General features: G+C 42.3%; 1 protein-coding gene across 2 annotated transcripts in view; it reads left to right on the top strand.

Annotated features, from left to right (window-relative positions):
* Nucleotides 1-12,890, top strand: part of FAM13C (family with sequence similarity 13 member C) — an 87,937-nt gene that overhangs the window by 29,662 nt on the left and 45,385 nt on the right. The window lies entirely within an intron of this gene.

The following is a 12,890-nucleotide window of genomic DNA, read 5'->3' as shown; positions in this document are numbered from 1 at the left end:
TTTTTCAAAGTCTCATGATTTTAAGCCAATCTTATGATTTCTAGTGTCTGAATCATGATTTCTAAGTGATTGGTGTTAGCAATACTGAGAGAGATCTTAAGTTGCTATAATTTTGTTTGGTCCTCACATCACAACTGAAATGCATTAGAACAGCACTTCCATTTTGTTTAAAAATTAAGGCTATATTAAGGAGTGGGAGGGGACAAAGTAGTCAGGAAACGCCACTAGGCAAGATGAAAAAAGATGGATGCATTAGGTGCATTTATCCAGTGATCAGAGGAGCAGATTGTGGGAGAGAGAAAAGGAAGAAATGAAAACAAAAGGAATTGCACATATTTCTGACTGTTGAAATAATAGTTAGTTTTAACGTGGATGTCAAAGAATATGACACAGAGAAGCTCTTTGTGTGACAGCAAGCTCATACTAAAAAGAAAAGGAGTACTTGTGGCACCTTAGAGACTAACAAATTTATTTGAGCAGCTCATGAACGCTTATGCTCAAATAAATTTGTTAGTCTCTACGGTGCCACAAGCACTCCTTTTGTTTTTGCGGATACAGATTAACACGGCTGCTACTCTCAAGCTCCTACTGTGTATCAAACAATGGGCAGCCTTATGTCAAACTCAAACAATTGAGTCAACATATTGGAAGCCAAAATACAGGCTGTGCAATTGGCCTAGGTAATGGTTAACCTTACAAAGCCACTTCACAAATAAAGGCAATCTCATACTAGTGTAAAGGCCTGTTACACTCTGAAAAGTTCTGAACAAGAGACTTTATTTTATAAGGTGTAGGATAAGGCAGCAGAGACAAAAAAGGGGAAAGAAGATGAGGGGAGGGGGTCACTTTCAGGCCATGGAAGAAGATTGTTACCACAATGAGCCAGAGAACATCCATTCCTATTAATAGGGCCTTGACGTATATTAATAGAAAACCACCATCTGCCCTTTTAAAGAAATTCAGGTGTAATCAGTTCATTACTCGGAGTCCTTTTCTGTGTGCTGATGTCACCATAGCTCAGATCAATATTAAAATTTATAATATAAATAAGAAGACACCATCCATGTCCAACCATTGGAAGAGAGGCATGTGGAAATGTCCTGTGGTAGTCTGGTGCCAGGATGTAAAGTGCGTGAGAAATTTACTTCAATAAATTGTTAGTTCTTCTGACAGCTCAGCTGCAGAAACCAGTGAAACTTCCACAATTAAAATATCAGAATTTAAAATTCATGCAGAACGTACTTCAAATGTTATGATAAACATGCAGTAAAGACAATAAATAAAAGCAATTAAAATATACTGTTAATATGGATCATGTTTACTTGTAATGGTAGAGGGATAGTCCACGGGAACATAATCAGAATTTCTATATTTCAGGACTGTTTCAGGACTAATGCAAACCCAAGTGGGCATGTGCCATACCAAAATAAATTCACTCCTTGGGTCATTGAGGGCATTCTGCCTCCTCACAGCTCACCCATGGCATGATACAAGCACAGTGCAGATCTGTGTGTGTCTTATTACTCCTGGTTTGTTCCACATAAAGGAAATTCTGCACTTAAAATGTCATAAACCTCAAGACGCACAAACTGCCAAAACAGATAATGCAGCTCTCTATTGTTCTTTGCCGAGAATATGTATTGAAAACATTCTAATTTTTTTTTAGCTGGAACTGTGATTTCAGATTAATAAGGGGGGCGGGATTTTTATATTGTTCTAATGCCACTTTTTATTTTCTTGCAATACAGAAATCAAACAAGTTGATACTAATCCAGTTCTTTTCTATATTAATTACTTTAAAGCAGTGGTTCTCAAACTTTTGTACTGGTGACCCCTTTCACATAGCAAGCCTCTGAGTGCGACCCCCCCCCCCCCTTATCAATTAAAAACACTTTTACATATATTTAACACCATTATAAATGCAGGAGGCAAAGCGGGGTTTGATGTGGAGGCTGACAGCTCGTGACCCCCCCATGTAATAACCTTGAGACCCCCTGAGGGGTCCTGACTCCCAGTGTGAGGGATAGTTCAGTGGTTTGAGCATTGGCCTGCTAAACCCAGGGTTGTGAGTTCAATCCTTGAGGGGGCCATTTGGGATCAGGGCAAAAATTGAGGACTGGTCCTGCTCTGAGCAGGGGGTTGGACTAGATCACCTCCTGAGGTCCATTCCAACCCTGGTATTCTATGATTCTATGAAAGGATTTTCAAGGTTGAAAGAGTGGTTTATCATGCTTTTTGCCCCCAGACAATTTTACAAATCTGAAAAGTCCATCAATAATTAAACACAAATGTGCTATTTAAAAATAATCCAGATACAAGAGAATCCCCTACCTCTCGCACAGGCTGTATACTTGGGGAAGAGCAGAGCATGGCCATTTGGGGCCTATGGGGTAATCGGTATGTGACAGGGAGGCCTGAAACGCCCCTGTCCAGAGAATACCAACTGGAGGTTCTGGTTATTTTCCAGTCTCCCCATTTGCCTTCTAAACTGAGAAAGGACAGACCAGATGAAGGGTTCATGCTCTGTCCCAGCTTTTGCTACCTCTCTTCCCTTCTTTTCCAGGTGTCTTTTCCCACGACTTTAAATTTGCCTGACTGGCTGCTTTGTGGCACTGGAGCTTTCTGGGTATCCAGTAACAATGAGGTTCACAGGGTTTAAGACTAACTTAATAATAATGGTGGATATTAGGGCGATTGATAGATCTTGCTCTTCAAAAACCAATATCTCTCTACTTTATTTTCATAGGTACAGGAGGCAGGGGTCCAGAAACATATGTGATTTCTCTATGCTTCCATGACTGCTACGTGTGCGAATGGGCCAAGTTGTGTTGTGATGGTGGTGTTTTTTCAGTTCTGTGCTTGTTCTTAGTATCCCGAGAGTCCATTCTAGATGCAAGTGATCTTCTCTGTGAAATACGATAATTCCTTACAGTGAGAATTTCTGTAGCATATAAAAACATTTATGGTCCAGAAAGTTCTCAGGGGGGCGTGGCTTAGTGATCTCTGAGGCAGAGGAGAAGCAGGCTGTCTTAGCCTCCTTCACAGCAGTGCTTGAGGCTGTGTGTAGTTTAAGGGATTAATACTGATCCATCAAACTGTTTATGGTTTGGGATCTGTGTCTCAGATGCAGCCTGTCTTCCGTTGTCCAACCCAGTGGTTTGGATCATCTGGGATGCTCAAGTGGACAGTTCGTACATCTGTTCAACCGGATGTTTGGGGAAGGATGTTTTCAATGGGGGACTCTTAATTTGCTCTTCAAAGGTATAGGGAAGAACTGAACCTGAGTTTGTTGAACTAGGTCATAGTATTTTCCCAGACTTTTCTTGAAGTGGCAGTTTGAGGGAAACATTAAAAGAGTCTTTGGTGGTGGTAGGGTTTTTTTGGAGTGGGGAAAGTCAAGGGTGATTTAATTTTTGATTGGTATTTTAACTAAAGAATATATAGAAGAGCTGTAATAGTTTGTACATGGAGCTAGAGGCTTTGGGCACATTTTTAGAAATGGGGGAAGAAGGGAAACTAAGATGTAAATAGACATGTCATACTAGGATAAAGTCACTTTTGTGTCACCGAAGTCCTTCTGCAACCTCACAGTTCCTCCATACCATGATATAATCAGAGTGCAGATCTCATTGTGTTTGATCATTGTCCGTAGGTTCCACATAGAAAGGAAATTACTACCTAGGAATGCCATCATATTTCATTTCTATTTTCTGTCACCTTAATGCATTCTGAAAATTTCCTCATTTTTTAAAGTTATGAACTGTAATAATCTATTTTCAGTTTAATACAAGCAGTCAAGACATTTTTTTTTGATCTGGGTTAATGAAGCTTTTACTTTTTTCTTGTGACACTGCAATGGAATTAAATGGCACTCACCCCATTCTTTTGAATTGTTAATTGCTTTGAAAGGATGCTAAAGTTTGAATAAACTGCCTTCCAGAGGATATTAACTCCTTTCTCAAACTTGTAAAGCACAAACTCTTATTAAGGTGACCCTACAGTGAGCTTTCCAAAATATGTTTGAAGTAAAGATCTATATTCATGCAGATTTTCTCATAAATATTCTTCTTCTGACTTTAAGAAAGTTTAAAAAGGCATAACTTTAAATGTTACGATGTGTTCTTTCAAGGAGCTTGTGTTAGACATTCACGTCACACTGTATGGAGCCAGATTCTTATTTCATTGACACTGAAGTAAATCAGGAATAGTTGCACTGAAGTCTGTGGTGTTGCACTAGCATAGAACCATATGAGGTCAGAATCAGGTCCCAAGTATTAGCCTCAGCTGGTGTAAAGCAATGTTGCTTAATTGTCTTAAGTGGAGGTGACTCTCAGTTTATAATCTTACCAAAATACTGTTAAGGTCGGTGAGCACGCTCTGTGACTTAACTTTTCTTTGTAGCTGTATAAAACTGCATCTAATTTTTTGTTTGCTTCTCTGACCAACCTCCTTCCCTTAGTAGCCTGGACAAAAACCTGGCAAATAGTCAGTCAGTCCTCTAGGAACTGGCCATTTTCCTAAGGGTTAGTGAAAGAGAGAATTTTAACTAACAAGCTATGTCTCCTTGTCCAAGATCTCATGTAGGTCTCTAATCAATGCAAATGTTGATATCTCAGCTTCTCTTTCTGAATACTCAATGATTTCTGTAGCTTCTGAATGTGTTCTACAACTCTAAAGCTAGTCCACTTTTTAATGGTCAGACAACTGGCGGGGGAGGTCCATTTTGGTGGAGGCTGTACATTTATAGGTAGAAATAAAATGTTCTTTTTGGCACATGAGGTCCACCCATGGGGACTTATTGGCTATGCCTAGCAATGGCCACCTTTCACACTGGGAGAGAAAAGAAAAGGAGTGAGGGCTTGGAAGCTGGGCTCAGGAGGAGGACTCCATATCGGAATGCTGCATTGATGGTACACCCATATCTCTAGGATAGTGACCTGTAGAAGTGTGAGCAGAATATCAGGGGCTGGCCTAGTATACCTCTTCCAAGCTCCACTAGCTCCACTCAAGCTAGCGCGTTAAAATAGCAGTGTGGGCATTGTGGTATGGGCAGTGGCAAGGGCTAGCCACCTGGGCTCAGACCCAGATGGTCAGGCATGATTGTACACAGACAGCTAACTAGTGCCACCTCTGCTGCAAATTTATTGCTGCTATTTTTAGCACACTAGCTTGAGCAGACTGCCCGGTTTGGTGGTGGTAAGGGCAGATAGTTAGGCTGATGGGATATTTCAGTCTCTGCAGCACTCTGTTAACATTACACCAACCAGAATTATATATGCTGATATCCATGTAACAAGTCGTTATCCAGGGCATATTCAGGAAATTATATAAGTGTATTTGTTGTTAATTATTTTTAGCCTTTCCCCAGTCAGTGAAAATCCACCATCCACCCACCTTCCACAGATGGTGAAAAATATAATTTATAGCAGCTGAATACAAACCAGCTGGTAAATTACAGCATAAGCATTTCTAAAATACAATGTTAGGCATTGTAGTCTGTGTGAGTGCTTTTATATTGGAGATTACCATAAGTGCTATGGGTAATTTAAAAAAAAATTAATAGGACGATTCTAAATTAAGGAGTATAATTTCCCCTTGTTATGGAAATAAGTTGTTTGCATTCCCATGGCCAACCATATTTGCCTCTGCCTTCACCCTCAGTATTAGGCAAGTTGGAGACACTAAGTAGGTCTCCCTTGTATGCCTTTGTCATCAGGGAGAAGCACAAGGGGAAATTCAGTGATAGGATCAGACCCTCCATTAGCCTGCACTTTTTGCAGTCATTTACACCTGTGCCAATGGTAAAACACTACCATTGTGAATTGGTATTATTTTCCATTCACTTTGCACCTGTGTAACTGAGCATGAAGTTCAAGGGAGTGGAGAATCAGGCCCATAGCCTCTCCCAAACTCTTACTGGCTGATTGACACATGTGGAATGCCTAACTAAGCCACCATGGCCACTGAAGAAAGGCTACTGCCCACTAAAACTCATGATCCGCACCATTGGTTGTGGCTGTTTTCAGCTGGAGGGGGCCCTAAGGCAGAATCACTTACCAAGACAACTGGTAGCAGATCGTTTTAAAAAAGGTTTTCTTTAATATAATTAGCCACCTTGTTGTTTCCAAACATTATTCAGTGGGGGTGAAATTCAGCAGCCCTGGTGTGGAGGGCTAGCAAAATACTCTCTCCACCACCACTTAAAATGTCACACAGGGCTGCACAGGGGATGATCACACAAGGTGCATCTCCTATGCATTGCAGAAAGGCTCTCCACTCTGGTGCCATGTAGGCTGATGAGGCTTTGGTGAGAGATACTGAGACAACTGCAGGTATGATCAGAAGCAGCCAAAGCAGGGATTGCAGTACTGGAGGGGTAGGTAGAGTGGAGCCCAGCTGGGCAGCTCCTCCTCCTGGCACCCCTTGAATCCAGAACTGTGCATGGGAGACCCCACATACATTCACTCTGGAAACTCTAGGACCCATGTGTTATCTCCCTTTCCACCTGTCACATGGACTTGGGAGAAAGCTGCAGAGAGGCAGCAGCCTGAGATGCCCGCTGGTAGGTGCAGAAACAGCCAAAGCAAGGAACTTCAGATGTTTAAAGAACTTTATACGGTTTTGACTGGGCTTTCTCTACCGTGTGCTGATTGGCTGTTTTCTCTAACACAGCCTTCCTCACAGTCTTTTCAACCTCTGCATCACCCCACACCTGCCTCTCTTACCCTCTTTTCCCTTGTCCTGTGCCCTCACCCCCTCTTTCTTTCAATGTCCCCCTTCCTTTTCTTTCCAATTAGTTTAGCCCCTCCAAAGCATACCCACCTAAAGGAAAAAAATATGAAACTAACATGATGTTTGCCACCATCACATTGTTCACTCTGCTTGTGTATTCTACCCCTGCCCCCACCCTGTGTCTGTCTATTTAGATTATAAGCTCTTCAGGACATGGATGGTCTTTTAGTTCTGTGTGTACAGCACCTAGCACAGTGGGGTTCTGATCACGACTGGGGCTCTTGGGTGATAGGATAATGTAAATAATAAGTGGGCTGCATCTATGCAGATCATGTAGCCCTAACACTTCATGGAAGTGGCACAGGAAGAGCTGTATCTACTATTTCAGACCATAGAAATCATATAAAATATATAATTTTTGAATGAATAGTGATGAAATTTAAGTAATTAATTCTGAATTAATGTCTTGCTCTTGCAAGCACTGTTACTGGATGCTTAATATTTGAAGTACTTATAGCAGGGGTGAAGACCAGCTGTTCATTAGACACTGGCTCAGAAGTCACCGCCAATAATGAGTCACATTTTTGAAAATATTTGAAGGATAAGGAGCCAATTATACACAACACATATGTCTAATGTTAGCTAATGGACTGGCAATCCCAGTGCTGGTATGCCTCAAAGCAGACATAGAGTACATGGGTGAGACACCGCAAAAAAATGCATCTTCATCCTGAAAGCCACAGTCTCTGGAGGAAGTCCCAGAGATGGAGTCCCAGAGATTCTAGTGATGAACATCATTATTGAAGAGAGAGAACCAGGGGGGATGAACTGTCATGAGCACTCTAAGAAAAATGCTGCACTGAATAGAGTACTGGCTTGAGTGGAGAGAGAGTGTGATTCTCTGGATCCTGCTGGGCAGATCTGATATGTTAAAGTGGCCGGAAGACAGAAGTGGTCATTCCTCCCTGGAATGAGAAGATCATTGATGGACACTGCTGGCTATCAGGAAATATCAATGGATATCAAGTGCTTGTAGATCCTATGTCTGGAGCAAGCCTACCTATTGGATAGCCAATGTACTGGCTAATGCCATCAGAGGAAGAATACCAGTGAGACTTCTAAACTCAAATGTATAGGCTGTGGAGTTGTATCTTCAAACCAGAGTTGCAGGGGTACGTAGGTCTGAGGAAGTGATCTCTTAGGTGGAGGTGACCTTTGCAGAGAATTGAGATAAGCTGCTGATGACAAGAAAGGAGAACAAGTTGCCTCTGCTAGAGAAGGACGTGGTAGGAAACTGCCCGTTCCAATTCAGGAGCTCCAAGGGCTGACTCCAGCACAGATGAGTGAATTAAGGGTGTCAGTAGAGAAGCAATAGAAGTCTTTTCTAAGGATGATCAAGACTTTGGTTATACCACCCTGGTTATGGGTTGTATACACACAGTGGTCACTAGCCCAATACAGCAGAAACATGAGAGAATTTTTCCACAAGTGTTTCAAGAGGTTAAAAAGCATGTCCCCAATCTGCTATTCCAAGGTGTTCTTAAGGAAAGCCACAGTCCCTGGGCATTGCCTGCAGTAATCATGATCAAAAAGGATGGCAGAGTGGTTTGGTTGTGATTTCAAGAAACTGAATGAAATCACATGTTAGGACATCTGCCCACTGCTCCGCGCGGAGAAATCATTAGATGTACTGGAAAATGCAAGAGTGTTCTTAACCCTTGCTCTGACTTTGGGCTATTTCCAAGTAGCAGTGGAAGCACAAGATAGGGAAAAGACTGCAGTACCGACTCCTTTCAGGCTGTTTGAATGGACATGATTACCATTTGGCTTGTGCACTGTGTCTACTACATTCCAGAGGCTAACAGAGGGAGTGTTGGCAGACTACATTCTGGACACCTTGTTGATATATCTAGATGATATTACTGTGTTCTCCAGAGGCTTCAAAAGTCATATACAGAAGCTGGATTTGATCTTCACATGTTTGAAGGAGCATGACTTGAAACTGAAACCTAGCAAGTGTTGCCTCTTACAAGTGGAAGTCAAATTCTTGGGCCATATGATGTTGACAGATGGCATCCAGGTAGACAAAGAGAAGACCAATACATTGAAAAACTGGCCTGTCTCTACTACAGATGGTTCATCCCCAGATTTCCACACGTTGCTGCACCTTTACATCAGCTAGTCTGCCAAATGGGCTGAAAGAAGGGGAATGACCATGCACTGCACTTTGTGTGGGATGTTGCCTTGTCAAGAAGCCTTCAATGAGCTAAGACTACAGTTAATGACACCAGCTGTACTCTCATATCCTGACTTCAGTCGGCCTTTCATAGTGACCAGAGATAAGAGCCTCCATGGCCTAGATGCGATACTGAGTCAAAAACAAAGAGGGAGGTGGGGCTGAACATGTGGTTGTGTATTCAAGCTGTAGGTTAAGGCATTCAGAGAAAAATGACAAGAACTACAGTGCCTTTAAGCTGGAGTTGCTTGCCGTTAAATGGGCTGTCACAGAAAAGTTTGATATACTCAATGTTCACGTTGGTTTCAGATCACAATCCTTTCCAATACCTGCCAACCACCAACCTGGATGATGTTGAGCATTTTTGAAGTGCATTACAAGCTGGGAAGACAAAACACCCATTCTGACTCATTGTATTGACTGTCCCTAATGGAAGACCCAGAGGTGAGTGAGGACTTAGAAAAGGATTTCCTAGTCATCCCTGAAGATGTCGTGCAGGTATGCCTGTGGCTGGAGGAGCCAGAACCTGAGGGTTATTAATGTGTGAGGAAAACTTCCCAGAATGCATCGGGGAGAAATCCTTTGTCTTTCAGGAATGACCTAATGATTTCAGTGTACTCCTGGGAAGAAATTCAGGTTCTGCAGCAGCAGGGTAACATCAGATTAGTCCTAGCAGAAGTTAGAACTAGATGTAACTGGACGTTTGGAATCAAGGACCCACAATCCAGGAAATTAAGTCAGCCATGGGAACAGCTTAAATTTCACCGTGGAGTGTTGTCCTGGGTTTTATATGACCCAAGAGAAGGAGAAGTGAGGCAACTGGTAGTGCTGGTGGTATTATGCAAGCAAGTTGATGATGCTAACCATGACCACGGAAGGCATTTCAGAGATAGGGCACCCTGGAGATAAGTCATTACTGGCCCACAATGGTTAGTGATGTGCGGTCCTGGGTTAAGCAAGCAATATGCCCTAGCCAATGACATATTTCTTCGTACCAGCGCTCCTTTAATTTGCATCCATGTTACAGCCCCAATGGTAGTCTTAGCAATGTACTACACCCTGCAAGAGAAGAATGAAAATGTGTTAGTCCTCACTGACATGCATACCTAGCAACACATCCAAGTCCAGGAAGAAGATACTGGACTTGTACATTTGTTGTAACTGTGAAATTTACTGCACTTCAGAGACTGCTGCATTGAACCTTACCAAAGCCAGTTCCTCACAATGTTTATGCTGTGCAGTGTTGTTTAATCCCCAAGAAATGGTTTTGGTGTAAATGGATTTTGTGTGTGTTTAAGTGAATTGCAGTGATTAAAGGGTTACCAGTGAGTTAGGAGTATCCTAGAATAGGGGCACCCTCATCCCATCCCAGAGGTGCCCATTGAGTACTGAAATAAATATCCAGGAACCCCTGAGCTCAGTCCTTCCTGTGTGATGTGAGTCCTATTCACTTGGCACCAGGAGGGAAAGTAAAGATGGGCAGGCGCCAGGGAGAATAGGAATGGAAAGAACTTGCAGCCAGAGGGAACAGTGGATAGACCGGAGAATTGCACCGTCACCAGGAAAAGGCTGGTCTACGTGATCGGGGACTCTTACTGAGGAGAATGGACAGGCCTGTAACCAGAGCTGATCCAGAGAATAGAAGGGTGTACTGTCTTCCAGGTGCTAAGATACGGGATGTGGAACTGAGGTTGAAGAGGATCCTAAAGGGAGCGGGAAAGAATCCACTGATCGTCCTTCATGTGGGAACAAATGATACCGGTAGATTGTCGCTGGAACGTATCAAGGGAGACGATGCCAGGCTGGGGAAGACGCTTAAGGAAATGGAGGCTCAGGTGATCTTCAGTGTGATTCTGCCTGTTCCTAGAGAAGGGCAACAAAGATGTGACAAGATTATAACTATCAACAGATGGCTCAGGCAGTGGTGCTATAAGGAGGGCTTTGGGATGTATGGCCACTTGGAGGCATTCATGGACAGAGGACAGTTCTCTTGGGATCTGAGTAGGGAAGGAAATAAACTTCTAGGATGGAGGCTGGCACAACTGATAAAGAGAGCTTTATGCTAGGAATTTGGGGGAGCTGTCCAGGTAATCTCCACGCCAGATTTTAGCATTGAGAGGGAAGAAAACTAAGTAAGAAAGGATACAGCCATGCTTAGGAGAATGGACATAAGGAGGAAGGACAGTGTGGATACCAGTCTAATAGGTCATACTGGCTGTAGAATGTCCATGCCTAATCGGGTGAAGAATGTGAGCGAGGCCAAACAACAAAAATTAAGATGTTTGTACACCAATGCGAGGAGCCTCGGTAACAAAATGGAGGAACTAGAGCTACTGGTGCAGGAAGTGAAACCAGATATTATAGGGATAACAGAAACATGGTGGAATAGTAGTCATGACTGGACTACAGGTATTGAAGAGTATGTGCTGTTTAGGAAAGACAGAAATAAAGGCAAAGGTGGTGGAGTAGCCTTGTATATCAGTGATGAGGTAGACTGTAAAGAAATAAGAAGCGATGGAATGGATAAGACAGAGTCCGTCTGGGCAAAAATCACATTGGGGAAGAAAACTACTGGAGCCTCCCCTGTAATAGTGCTTGGGGTGTGCTACAGACTTCCAGGATCTAATATGGATATGGATAGAGCCCTCTTTAATGTTTTTAATGAAGTAAATACTAATGGAAACTGCGTGATCATGGGAGATTTTAACTTCCCAGATATAGACTGGAGGACAAGTCCTAGTAATAATAATAATAGGGCTCAGATTTTCCTAGATACGATAGCTGATGGATTCCTTCATCAAACAGTTGCTGAACCGACAAGAGGGGATGCCATTTTAGATTTGGTTTTGGTGAGTAGTGAGGACCTCATAGAAGAAATGGTTGTAGGGGACAACCTTGGTTCAAGTAATCATGAGCTAATTCAGTTCAAACTGAGCGGAAGGATAAACAAAAATAAATCTGCGACTGGGGTTTTTGATTTCAAAAGGGCTGACTTTCAAAAATTAAGCAAATTAGTTAGGGGAGTGGATTGGACTGAAGAACTTATGGATCTAAAGGCAGAGGAGGCCTGGGATTACTTCAAGTCAAAGCTGCAGAAGCTGTCGGAAGCCTGCATCCCAAGAAAAGGGAAAAAATTCATAGGCAGGAGTTGTCGACCAAGCTGAATGAGCAAGCATCTCAGAGAGATGATTAAGAAAAAGCAGAAAGCATACAGGGAATGGAAGATGGGACGGATCAACAAGGAAAGCTACCTTATTGAGGTCAGAACATGTAGGGATAAAGTGAGAAAGGCTAAAAGTCAAGTAGAGTTGGACCTTGCAAAGGGAATTAAAACCAATAGTAAAAGGTTCTATAGCCATATAAATAGGAAGAAAACAAATAAAGAAGAAGTGGGACTGCTAAACAATGAGGATGGAGTGGAGGTTAAGGATAATCTAGGCATAGCCCAATATCTAAACAAATACTTTGCCTCAGTCTCTAATGAGACAAATGAGGATCTTAGGGATAATGGTAGCATGACAAATGGGAATGAGGATATGGAGGTAAATATTACCATATCTTAGGTAGAAGCGAAACTCGAACAGCTTAATGGAACTAAATCGGGGGGCCCAGATAATCTTCATCCAAGAATATTAAAGCAATTGGCACATGAAATTGCAAGCCCATTAGCAAGAATTTTTAATGAATCTGTAAACACAAGGGTTGTACCGTATGACTGGAGAATTGCTAACATAGTTCCTATTTTTAAGAAAGGTAAAAAAAGTGATCCGGGTAATACAGGCCTGTTAGTTTGACATCTGTAGTATGCAAGGTCTTGGAAAAAATTTTGAAGGAGAAAGTAGTTAAGGACATTGAGGTCAATGGTAAATGGGACAAAATACAACATGGTTTTACAAAAGGTAAATTGAGCCAAACCAACCCG

Source organism: Eretmochelys imbricata, chromosome 7 (assembly GCF_965152235.1).
Source record: "Eretmochelys imbricata isolate rEreImb1 chromosome 7, rEreImb1.hap1, whole genome shotgun sequence".
NCBI classification, from domain to species: Eukaryota; Metazoa; Chordata; order Testudines; family Cheloniidae; genus Eretmochelys; species Eretmochelys imbricata.
Note: the sequence above shows the minus strand (reverse complement) of the source record. Positions and strands in the feature narration are given on the sequence as shown.